This window comes from Cavia porcellus, unplaced genomic scaffold, assembly GCF_034190915.1.
Source record: "Cavia porcellus strain 051 isolate PalLab524CR breed Dunkin Hartley unplaced genomic scaffold, mCavPor4.1 scaffold_17, whole genome shotgun sequence".
NCBI lineage: Eukaryota > Metazoa > Chordata > Mammalia > Rodentia > Caviidae > Cavia > Cavia porcellus.
The window spans coordinates 10344423-10357767 of NW_026947500.1; positions in this window are offsets into that span (position 1 = coordinate 10344423).

Below are 13345 nucleotides of genomic sequence, written 5' to 3' on the forward strand. Positions count from 1 at the left end.
CTAACAAGAGACAGAGCATATATATCTATGTCTGTGTGTCTGACCACTATCTCTGCCATATAAAAATGTCAAGATTCAGTCTTTGGAGGTCTATCCTCTTATTGAACCTAATCACTTTTCAGATGTCTTACCTCTAAAAATCAAAGTTGGATTAAGTTTCCACACTCTAAATACCAGTATCATGTAATAGCGATACATGCATAATCATGTGTATAGCAGCACAATTTATTATAGCTAAATCTTGGAAATGGCCTGTAAGCTCAACACAGACATATATAAAAAATAGTGTTTAAACATTATGGAGTACTATCACCATGATGAATAATAAACTCAAGATACTCATAGGTAAATGGATGTACTTTGAGATCATAATATTAACTGATTTAAATAAACATATAAACTACTGAATGATTACCCTTATATGATTTCTAAAATATGAATAAAGAGCAAAGCTTTCCCTTGTACACTCTCCAAAATATAAACAATATAAAATATACAAAAAGCAAAATATAAACAAAGTAAAATAAAAGACAGATAATAAGATGTAAGGAGATCTTGTTCAGAGAAGGAAAAGGAACAAGAGAGAGTGAGAGGGAGGAAAGGGGATAGGAAAAAAGGGGACTTGAAGAGAAAAAAATTGGAAATAAACCTTTTACAAGTGGGAAGGAAAACCAGAGTTGGAGCAGGGAGGGATAGAAAAGAGAGGAAAACAACAGAGATCTGTAGTGTCCATGTACCACCCCACTCTAAATACAATCATGGTGTACTGAAAATACGTAGTAATACAAAATATAGGAATTAAAATCATGTATGAATTCAGGGGGACAAATTATATCTAAACCATAGCAGCCAGGCTACAGAGGTTTTTCCCTCAGTTGACGCTGGTCCTGTCCTTGGAGGAAGACCCTTGTGGGTGTCTGCGGGGGTTTGCACTTGCACCACAGACTATTCTAATTCACTGCTGATACTACAGACACATGGATTTGTGCCTTGCCAGGAAGGGGGAGGAGGAGGCTGTCCTCATGCTTGCCTGGTACCCAACTAATGCAGAAATCTCCACTTCTTATTAAAACTGAGATTTTACTATTTTGCGTTTCCATTTTCAATCAAGAAAGTTAGAGTTAGACAGTATGAAAGGTTCTTGCAAAGCCATGTGTATCTCAGGAGAGGAGTCACTTGGCTGGCTTCAAAAAATTTCAGGCTTTAACATTTATCTTCTGGGGAAATTAGCTATATTTTGTGCAATTTATTTTTATTTCTTTTGATACTTTATCATAATGGTTTAACTTGAGGTGTTAAGCATATATTGTGGTTTAAATAACCATGTTTTTTGACAAAGTTGATTACAATTAGGTGAGTCTGAGGTATCTGAGAGGTGGTGAGACAATGAACATGCTGTATAAAATTTATTAGCAAGAGAGGAAAAGACTAGAGTTGAATCCAGTGCAAAGTTTTAGGGTGCCCAAATTTAGGAATTCATAACCCAGAGTCAGTACTGGGCTATTCTAAGTCTAGAGTCAAAATTAGAAGAAAATTATGTGTACTTTTTATTTTTAATAATCCTGATAGAATATTGTAGGCACATTTCATGGTCTCCATCTCGATTGGAAAAATCCTGTTTAAATAATGGTTTCTCTGTTTTGCAGAGTTTTAGCTGACAAATTTAATGAGAGTTAATTATTAGTCACGGTGATAACAAGGAAAGGGGAAAATGAAGACACTTAGAATCACTTGAAAATCATTTTGCCACAGAAAAGAATTCAGGCTGATGCTCTAAATCAGATCTTTTCTCTTCTGCCCATGCTAGCTCATGACTCTGCAATAGCTAATTGTTTTTCCATGATTCCTTTAGATCCACTTTTTTCTTTTGCTGTTACGCCTATTACTCTGAATTTGGGCTTCATAATCTATACTTTGATATTTAGCCTCTAGACTCACAAAGGCACAAGACCTTTCAGATCTTCTCCTATAACCTTGGATCTTAGAACTACTACAGTTTTATATATTCATTCCTCTGGCTTTAGTATCTCTTATATTCTTGTAGAGACACTAGACTTTCCTTATGGTTACCACAGAACATCCTAGAATGATGGCCTAGCCTGGCCAGTTTAAACAATTCTTCAAATGATTAATGTGATTGTTTCATTGTTGACAAATCACTAAAATCTTATACAAGGATTAGAATTTTATCACACTTGTTTCTATTCTTATATAGTTATTCATTATTTCACTAATAATGGTCAAGATGTAATGTGTAAAAATGATATAGGAAATAATATGAATAATGATCATGTTGTGTAATTGTATTCTTGTTCATGGTTCATAAAGATATGTTCTGTGTTAATGCTCATTACTAAAATAAAACTTTCAGGACTTGAACGGATCTTGTTATCTCAGTGCTTACTTGAGATCTGCTGGCTCCTGAGGTAGATTAATAAATAACAGTGGGATGAATTCAAAGGACTTCAAACTCTTAGTCCATTTCAATAGCAGCATCTCAGCTATTACACATTTGTCTTGCATCTAATTTCCTGAAAACATTTTCTGAACAAAAATAATGATTTTAAAATTATTGGGGCCATGGTTCTGGTTCAATCTGTATCTACCAATTAAGGAAATGGAGGTTCAAAGTATTAAGCAAGTAGTATTATGAGAAAGCGAAAATCATAGACTGAGGGTTCACATTCTGACCAAACTGAAAACTCTAGATTCCCATGCTTGGTCTTTTTCCATCGAAAAACAAACTATCCTATAGAATGATTTATGCAAACAATTAAGCAGGGATAGTCATAATCCTCATATTTCTCTTGGCGACCAAATAAGTATTAATATATGACGTTTATATTTACAAATTGTGAAACCAATTTTCTCATTATGTGTTTATATAAGGAAACTAGCATCTTCTTTCTATTTTTCTTTCTTTCTTGCTTGTTTGTTTGTTTGCTTGCTTGCTTGCTTTTTTGAGACAGAGTCTCACTATTTGGTTCAGGCTGGCTTTTGGCTCACTTTGTAGCCAAGGCTGGTCTCGAACTTGCAACAATCTGCCTCCCTCAGTCTGCCAAGTTCTGGGAGTACAGGGCTTGCTAGCATATTCTTGATGATTCTCAGAAATAAAGATGTCATCATCTTTCATTCCATAAAAATTTAGGTATAAAGTGAAGAGAATACCACGATGAATGACCTGTATCCCATACTTTAGTAAGATTATTATTTAATGATAAATTTTTGAAAAATAGTCACAGAACCCTATAATAATACAGACTCAAGAAGACCAATTTAATGTCAACTAATTAATGAATTTTATTTCTACAATTTAAAAAACCAGCATTACAAGAATTAATGGATGCTGTTACCATACATTATATTTTATTAACTTATTGTAAGATGGATTGCAATTTTCATGCTTATCTAGATGCAAAGTTATAAAAATTAAATTATAGATACATTGGGTAGTAAATGCCAATTGCCAGGATTTTTTTTTTTTTTTTTTTTTTTTTTTTTTTGGTGCCCGGAATCAAATTCATGACCTTGCACTCACCAGGCAGATGCTGTGCTGCTGAGCCACATCACCAGCCTCATGTCAAGATTTGTTACATCTTATTTTTGAAAAACTATGTCATATTTTCTTTCCTTAACTTTTTCTCTATTTCTTTTACATATTTATGGAAAAAAGAGCATATTATTATCTCTGAATTTCATTTCATATTTGAAAACACGTGATCTTAATCTTGTCGGGTAAGGCCAGTAGTTAATTTATGAAATTAATTCATAAATATGATGAGATTACTTTGTAAAATATAATTTATATTCATATGTACTATTATAAGCATTTCATTACTTCAATCCATTTATTTATTCACAAATAATTTACTCAGATCATGGTGACTGGGAATTGGGTATCTGGCACCTGGGTACCCTAAACCTAGTAGGAATTTCTTTTGTTTCCTTCCCCAGGTAAAAATAATGTACCATATATTGGAAAGAAGATGGTGTCAACAAAGTTTAAGTGCTTACATACATAATGAAAAAAATCCTTCCATTATAAAATACACCATAGATGTCCTTTGAAGTAGAGGAGTTAGCAACCTCTTTTACAGGATAAATATATGGGAACAAATCTTAAAGACTAATACATGAGAGATATAAAGTTCCATTAAAACTGTTTATTATATAAAATGAAAGTCTATTTCAGGAAAACCTATTTACCAGTCAGCAAACTAAAGCTACAACTGAAAATATAATCAGTGCATTTCTCTTCTTAGTGAGAGAACGTTATGAACTCATTAGGAAATTTATACAGAGTAATTTTGGTTTTGATATTTGCTGTTTCTCATGTCTTGAGTGTAGCATCCTTTAGACTGGGTGTAAGTAATCACCCACAAGAGATCACTTTGGGTGGAAGTTATCAAGCTGTGAGTGATGGGAAGAACTCAGACCATTCACAGGAGAGGAGCTGATTCACTGAATTGTTTGATAATGATATTTATATTTCTCAGTGGCTTTCCACCATATAATCTCATTTAAAATGAGCTGCACCATGCACAACGCTCTTGGTGAGTGGGAAGAGTGAAAAAGAAGTCAGATGTTAGCAAGAGACGTACTGTCACCTGCTCAGAGACTTAGGTCACGGCAGTTGAAATAACTTTGAGCCTGAGTGCTCCGCATTGCTATTAGACACCACTTAGTGTGCAGATGTGTCCTCAGCTGGCAGGCGGGAAGGTCTAAAGTTCACATGGCTTCAAAAAGTCATAATGAAGCCACAAGAGCCGTGTTCTTTATGAAGGAAATGTCAGCTCCTGAAAAGTCTCTTAAACTGTAAAGGACACTTCATTACACAGAAGAACTGACTTAATACACTTTGCAAATGACTTCATAATATTCAATTTTGAAAATCATTTCCACTCTTATTCACAGTACATAGGGAAATTAGCTGAAATATTTATCTTTGCTCGTCTCTAAGTTTTATAGCCCTAGTCTTAGACTCTGGCAATTAAATCCTGCAGGTCTGCTTCTTCTTCATTTTTTTTCCCTCAAAGAGCTTCACTTGTTACGCCTCTTCCTGTAATGCAGACAGCGGCTTATTTAACTTAAGAGCTTCAGGTGTAAGGTTTTTATTTTCATTCCCAACTTTACTCACTTTTTTGTGTGTATCTGACAGTTTTAGAGGTAAAAGAAGAGGCAGGAAGCTAATCAAAAAACCACTAAGCATCTGGTTAAAAGGAACCCAGTTATGAAGAGAGACTTCCACTATTTCATGCCGGTAGGGGAAGCCCTCTTCAGAGATATCCATCAAACTCGCTCTTTATCTGAGGGGGTGAGGACTGTTTTAGCGCAAGCTCAAGTTTAATTTTAATCCCCAAATTAAGGAAAAATAGATTTTATGCTCTCATGACAAAAAGTCTCAAAGCAGGTATGCCCACACTTCTTGCCTCCACTTAAAGTTTTCTTCTGGCATTACCAAGTAGGGGCGTCTTCTTTTTATCGTGGATAAGTCTAGGACCACGTCTGAAAGGCGCTGATTTCCCTAAGTTAGGAAGTTTTAGCAGCATGTGAGTTAAATAAGCTCTTCAGTAAAACCACGGGAAAATGTTTCTTTTCTTTTAATGCTATTTTCCTGGGCCTTGCCTTTGACTATCCCATTGGCAAGACCTTGAAGGTCAAATCAAGTCGTGAAGGAGATTTTACTTATTTGATTTCCTTTAATCTGGGTTTTAGAAGAAATGTCAATTATTTTCACTGTGGCTTACAAATGATTTGGCTCAACTCACCGGAGGTAGGATTTGTAGCCACCACCACATAGAGGGTGATGTTTTGCAGTAGCCTGTTTGTCATGTGGACTTCCCATGAGCATAGGCAAATAGGTAAATACTCTGGATGTGGAATCTCAGTCACTTCTATTCTTGTTTTGGAAACTTGACCAACATCCATTTCCCCATTCTAGGATAAATAGTACCAATGACTAAACATATTACCACAAATCACAATAAGCTTCTTGGGTAAGTCTACATTAATAAGATAAGGCTGCTTAAACACTTACACAGGTAGCTATGAGTGCTGAGATTTGTAAAGAAATACAATATGAAAAATAGAGAATATATTAACTCTGTTCTCTGTACATGTAAAACCTACTCATAGAAAGTGGTTGCAAAGTGGCAGTTAGAAACAGTCTCTAGTTTAGATAATAACCACTTTTTATTTATTCACTTATGCATTCAAAACTTTGAGTACATGCTATGTGAAGATACTGCTGGGATTTCTGTGGACAATGCAAAGACAGATCAGATGTGATTAAACCACTTGCTTAGCTATAAAAAAATGAAAATTTTTAAATAATTAAATTACCATCGCCATACAGAGCAAATGCTGTGGAAGTCCGAGAACAGGGAGGACTGACTTCTGTCCTTCTGTGGCACTGAAATGCTTTGAAAGGAAGGAGGAATTGGGAGTAGCCAAAGAAATCTGGAACGTGAAGAAAACTGGCATTTAAAGAGAATATTTGTGAAGCATACTTACGGGCGAATAACATTAGAAAATGGCAAATTGTTGTAGTTTAGGAAGCTGTTTGGTTGTGTTAAATAGGCAGAATTTTAAATGGCCCCAAAACTTCTCCTCTCTGAAGAGTATGCCTGATACACCAATCAGCTCACTGAGTATGCATGGAGCCTGTAAATATGATGGGTGTCCTTCTGTGACTGATTATATCTCCTGTAGAAGATGAAGGGTCTTTGCATATGAGGTTAAAGTCACTAGTTAACTTTAAATTTATCAAATTGGAGAGAGTGCTGGGTGGCCTGGCGGCCCATTAAAAGCATGCTCTTCTGACCTTGAAGTAAGGCGCCATGAACTCTTCCTCTCCAGGGAAATAAATTCTGCTAGCACATATGTGCTCTTGGAAGAGGACCCATATTTTATGTGAAGAGCTACACCTCTGGCTGCCCATTAGCTGTTTCTTGAGACCTGTGTGCAGAACCCAGCTACACCATGTCCCAACCTTCAGAAACTGTGAAATTAAAGAAAATATGTGTTGGAAGTTGCTAAAATCATATTAAATTGTTACACAGCAACAAAAACCAACAGACACAAACACAGATTATATATCATAGTCTTCAAATCAAATGCATATGATCCTGATACAGATAAAGGTTTTCTAGCAATCACAACCATAGACAATTTTAATAGAATAATTTTCCAGATTCTCAATCTTAGTCTTTCCTAAAACTGATTTGTCTGAAAGTGTTCTCAGTCTTTTCTCACTTCCTTGTAATCACTCGCCTGCCTTTTTAGTAAAGAAAGGTCACATCTCAGTCACGATGAATCTTACTGCAATATAGTGCCCCAGAATGAAAATACTCCAAAATGTCTAACAGACAACAACAAAATTTAAAATATGGGAGTTTATCAAGCCATTTTAATCAAAGTTTTATCACTCTGGGGTGGGGCATCATACTTTTTCTAATCATATATATATAAAAGCTAACAGAATTGATGTGGCACATTTTGTTTAACAAGCAACTTTCATGTATCACTTCAGTATTGTTAAATGTAGCATTTCTCCTGAGGATCAGGCTTAATGGGTAAGAAATACTAAAATGTGTGTCACTTAAATTTAGTGGTGACAGTCATAATAATGACTAGTACGTCTTTCTACCCTTGAATTAGAATAATGAGAACTTGTGTATAGGATGCTGGTAAACACCAATTTGTTCAAGTTGTCCTCTTAGCATTTTTGAAAAAGTAAGGTCTGTCTTACAACTCAGAAAGCACTGCAGTGCACTCATGTTTCTGTGTGTCTCAGAGATGTATTTTGTATGATTTTAAGAAAAGGGAAAAAAAGGTAACAGTTTACTTCTAACAAATTATTATGCGTTTGAGTAAAAGAGACATATATGTGAGGCAAATTAGCATTTCAGTTAACTGAAAAGTTATTGAGACTCATGAAAGCATATTGCCAAAAATTATTAGATTATTGCATATTTGAACATTTAACATTTATTCTCTTGTGGTCACAGAAAAAAATATACACAGTATTGCAGCAATGATCAATAAGATGGCTGCGTATTAAACTGAATTAGTATAGAATTCTGAGGAAAAATAAGAATGGAAATGTGAGCTTGATGCGAAAAATGAGTAATGTAAAATTTCTGATTATTAAAAAAGATGATGTTCAAGTACATTTTAAATAGGTTAGTGGCTATCAAATTACTGTTATTTGAATTTCATTAGATGCATACATAATAATGTAATAATGATGATATAACAAAATTACTATCATGTTTATTAAAGGCATAAATATTTAGAATTACATTTAATAACTTTTAAACTTAATAAAAAAATTCAGTACCAGTTTAAAAATGCATGAGGAAATATACAGCTTTTTAACATTCTATTTTGGATATCTGTGAACACAAATTCAAGACCAAAAATAAGAGAAACAATGTGGAAAGGTAATTTACTGCTTAACCAGTCCTCTGGAACAAAGGGCAACCTCTCTCCTTAGCAATAATAGGGAGCCATTGATGGTTTGGAGAACACAATGATATTTATGTAGGGTGTTATGACTGAGTTTCTCCTAAGTGTTATGTACTGTCTAAGACTTTTTGATCAGAACAGTGTCTCACTGACAATTAGGTAACAAATCATACCAAAAATCATAATTTAAGCAGAGATGTAACTATTGAAATGATGTGACAAAATAAACCTAAGAATCATTTTCTGTTAACTAGATGTTTGAAAACCTCATGGATGAACCCAACTCTTTTGAGCAAAACTTAGTCTGCTACCAATAAGAGGAGGAAATGAGCTATAATTCACCTCATCAGAAATTCCTGGCCAGTCAGTCAGAAGTGGAGAATACACCAAAAACAACTGTAAACCCATTTTCTATATTGACTTGACTATGTGAGTCCAAAAATAAGAGGTCAGTAGTACCCACAACTAAGAATTCAAATTAATTCTTTTATTTGCAACATCATGATGGAATGACATATGACACACGTTTCCAATGCTTTTTACTACATCTTCAATCAAGTTAACCAGACCTAGTATTTCCTTACCTCTTCTTATTCATTCCATTTGCATGCATTTTCTTTTTGTTTTATGATAAACATGAGGTCTATAGAAAGGGTAAATTTCCCAGGATCACCAAAATGACATAAACAGTTCATCCTGAGTGAGACTTTATGTCTGTCTCACTGGACAAAAATCTATGGTGAATGTGTTCCACGTGTGTGAATGCAAATATTCGATCATGTGGCCTTCCTTATGTTACCTCTTCAGTAGGTTTCACTAACTTTGCATGTGACTCCAAATTCACTCTTTCAATAAATTTTTGCTAGCAAAACTTTTCCCCTAATTACCTGGTAATAAATTCATCCTCTGATAATTATATCTTGGCATTTTCTAACTCTACACAATAGAGATGAGTATACTATCATTCATCAAATTTATTAGCAAGTGATTTCACCATCTGTATTAGTCTGTTTTCTGTCACTACTATAAAACTACTCAGGCTTGGTAACTTTAATGTAAAGAAAGTCTATTTTGCAAAGTCCAAAGTTGACCCAGGGCATCACCCAAGTAAGCATGGTCTACTTTTCACCCTGGTCTACCTTTCTCTTCATAAAGCCACGAATACCTCCGTCTTATGGCTCTACTCTGATGACTTTACAGAAATCTAGTCACTCCTCGAAAACCCCACCCCCAAAGATCACAGACAGATTACATTCCATCGTCTCTATCTTACAATGAGTAATATATTTAAGAACAGCTAACAACTTGGAGAACACACTAAATCTCATCGAACTCTAGCACAATCCTATCTCTTAAAGGGGTGCTCCACTGGTATGTGGGAAAAGAAGGATTTAGAAGGGCCTATTGGAAAAAGCCAAGTGGAAAAAATTAGGTTTTTCAAGAAAAAAAGAACACAGTGCCTTTAACGAGTTTAAGAAGTATTTACTTATTTCCAGTCGACCTTGAACTGAAGGTCTACAGCATCTGCTCTACTGTGATCAAGAGATTGCAGAATAAGCTGAGATCCTCTAAGGAAAAAATGTTATTTAACTATGCAATGCTATGCTGTCCCTATAACTACACTTTCATAACAGAAAAGGTTAAAACATGACTGAGTTTTCTAATTTTGGCAAAAAGAGCTTCTTCTATTTATGTAGGTCCAAAATGTTCTCTACTTTGGATACTTAATTAGATGACACACAGACTGTTTTCTGGCAGGTCCTCCACTGTCTTTACATTTAATGTGACTCTAATCAAACATTGGCATATACTATAAAAAGACTTCAGTCTTGGTCACTTGGTTGCATTCAATTTAGTGAAGCAGAATTCTGTTCACACAGTTGGTTTTCTTCATCACAAGTACATAGTCTTTTGGAAGTATTAAATGTCATTTGTCATTTTTTATTTTAAAGACTCACAGATTATTTTGTTTGGAAAACTGCCTGGATAGTCAGAAAACTAAATGAAAAAAATTAAGTTATATTACCACAAATAATAACCAATTATCGTTGTCACTATTATTTTCTGACACTGGGATTCTAAAAGAGTTTCCATGCATGACACAAAACTGTAGAGCGTATGTGTGGGAGCTTTGAAAGAAGCATGATATTTCTCATACAAAGCCAGTTAAAAATAGCATTTGAAGGGGAACATGTATCTTTTAGCAAGAATCATTTTTATACAAAACTATATTTGTATGACCTTCACTTTCTCTTGAAGATGTTTAATAATGGACTGGTTAATAGGGATAGTTATATTTATAGTGTAAATCAGATACAATGGACTCCTTCAAACACTGCTCAAGGAGATAAAGAAGGACATTGCATAATGATAAAAGAATCAACTCAGCAAGAATAAATAACAATATATATGCACCTAATACCAGAGGACTCAACTACATAAATATCATTAGATATAAAAGAAGAAATAGCTAGACAATAATAGTTGTGAATTTTAATACTTCTCTTCAAAAAAAAAAAAAAAGAAATACATTCATTTTTCTTGGGTAGGAAGAGGCATTATAGTAAATATGGTCATTCTTCAAAAATCGTTACATATATTTAATGCATTTGTTAATGTAATTATTACACAGGTTTAATGTAATTGTTATACATATTTAATGCAAAATATCAATAACATATCTCATGGAATTTGACAAGTGCCATTGTTACACAGGTTTAATGCAAAATACCAATAGCATATCTCATAGAATTAGAGAAAACCTAAAATTCATTTCAAACTGTAGGAGACTTAGAAGTTCTAAAATTCATTTCAAACTGTAAGAGACTGAGAAGAGCAAAAATCATTCTGCACAAAAAAGGCAATGCAGGGGAATCACAAATTATACTACAAAGCTACAGTGATAAAAAAAAAAAATAACATGGTACTGGCAAAAACACCACCAATAACGAAAAATAGACCTAAGTATCAATGGAACAGATTAGAAGACGCAGAAACAAAACCAAACACACTCAGGCACCTTATCCTTAACGAATGAGTTAAAGATCAAGCTCATTCATTGAAAGAAAGATAGCCTCTTTAATAAATAATGCTGGAAAACTAGCTTTCCGTATACCAAAGACTAAAACTAGATCCATATTTTCCCCCATGCACTAAACTAAAATTGAAATGGATCAAAGTCCTAAATATTAAAAGAGAAACACTAAATCTGCTGGAAGATAGAATAGGTAAAACACTTGAAGACACTGGTGCAGGCAAAGATTTTATGAGCAAAACTTTGATTACACAGGAAATATTACAAAGACACATCAACTGTTATCTCATCTTATTAAATGAATTTTTGCAAAGCAGAAGAAAACACTAACAGAGTGAAGAGACAACCCACAGTGTGGGAAATATTTTTTCTAGCTGTTCCTCAGACAAAGAACCAATATCTAGAATATATAAATAAATTTTTTTAAAAATTTAAAGACCCAGTCCAAAAATGCGAATCTGAAATGAATAGATGCTTCTCAGATGAAGAAGTAGGAATTTCAAATAAATATAAGAAACTATTCAATATTATTAGTCCCTCAAGAGATGCAAATTAAAAAACAATGCTGAGATTCCATGCTGAGAAAGAGTGGTTGTTATCAAGAAATCAGTGAATAACAAATGTTATCAAGGCTGTGAGGAAAAAGGAACCTTTCTCCACTGTTGGTGGGAATGTAGACTGATACAACCACTGCAGAAATCAGCGTGGAGATGCCTCAAAAAGCTACAGCTAGAAGATCCATTTGATCCAGATATTCTGCTTCTTGGTAGCTTCCCAACAGAATTAAAAACCATCATCCTCATAGCAATATATGCATACCCATGTTTGTAGTGGCACAGTCTGTAATAGGTAAATATTGAAAACAGTCCAAATGCCCATCAACTGATGAATGGAGAAAGAAGAGATGCTCTCTTTCTTTCTTTCTTTCTTTCTTTCTTTCTTTCTTTCTTTCTTTTTCTTTCTTTCTTTCTTTCTTTCTTTCTTTCTTTCTTTCTTTCTTTTTCCCTTTCTTTCTTTCTTTCTTTCTTTCTTTCTTTCTTTCTTTCTTTCTTTCTTTCCCTTTCTTTTCCAGTGGAGTACTACTCTGATAAAATAAGAATAGACCTAAGACATTTCTAGCTAAAGTGATGTTCCTTTAGACCACACTCTTAAGTGAAATAAATTGGATCCATATATTTAAATACTACATTCTCTGTTGTGAGAAACTGAGCATATAAATAAGGATAAAAATGTAGAATAGATCTTTTTAAAGGGAAATAAAATGATCAAAAGGAAAGGGAAACAAGCAAAGGGAAAGGAAACAAGAAAGGAAGGAAGGGATAAGAAAAATGAAAAGAATAGGAGGAAAAAGACAAGCAGAACTTTTATAAATAAAGATGGAAAGAGGGGCTGAAATGAAGGAGGGGAATGGGAAAAAGGACCTAAGCTTTATTATCTACAGGTACAAATTCCCTATGATGAATGTCATCATTATGTATGTATAAAAAGTATCAACAAAATACAAAATAATGAATTAAAATATAATGGATAGATTATGCAGACAGAAAATCAACAAAGGAACATTAGAGTCAAATAATAGACTCTATAACATATACTTATACTTCTATTACTATGATAGATTTGAATTATTGACAGTTATTGAATTCATTAAGTCTTCTAACATAATCTTTATTAGAAAAGCTAGTTATACTTGATACATCTTTGTCACAACAAAATTCTATTTGTCTAAAAAGGATTCGTATTCTAGTCTCATGCTTCATTTTGTAGATACTGTAGCACATAGTTCTAATTTTAATTGAATATTCTTAATAGCCAATTGACTAAATAAATTCCTCTCTCTGT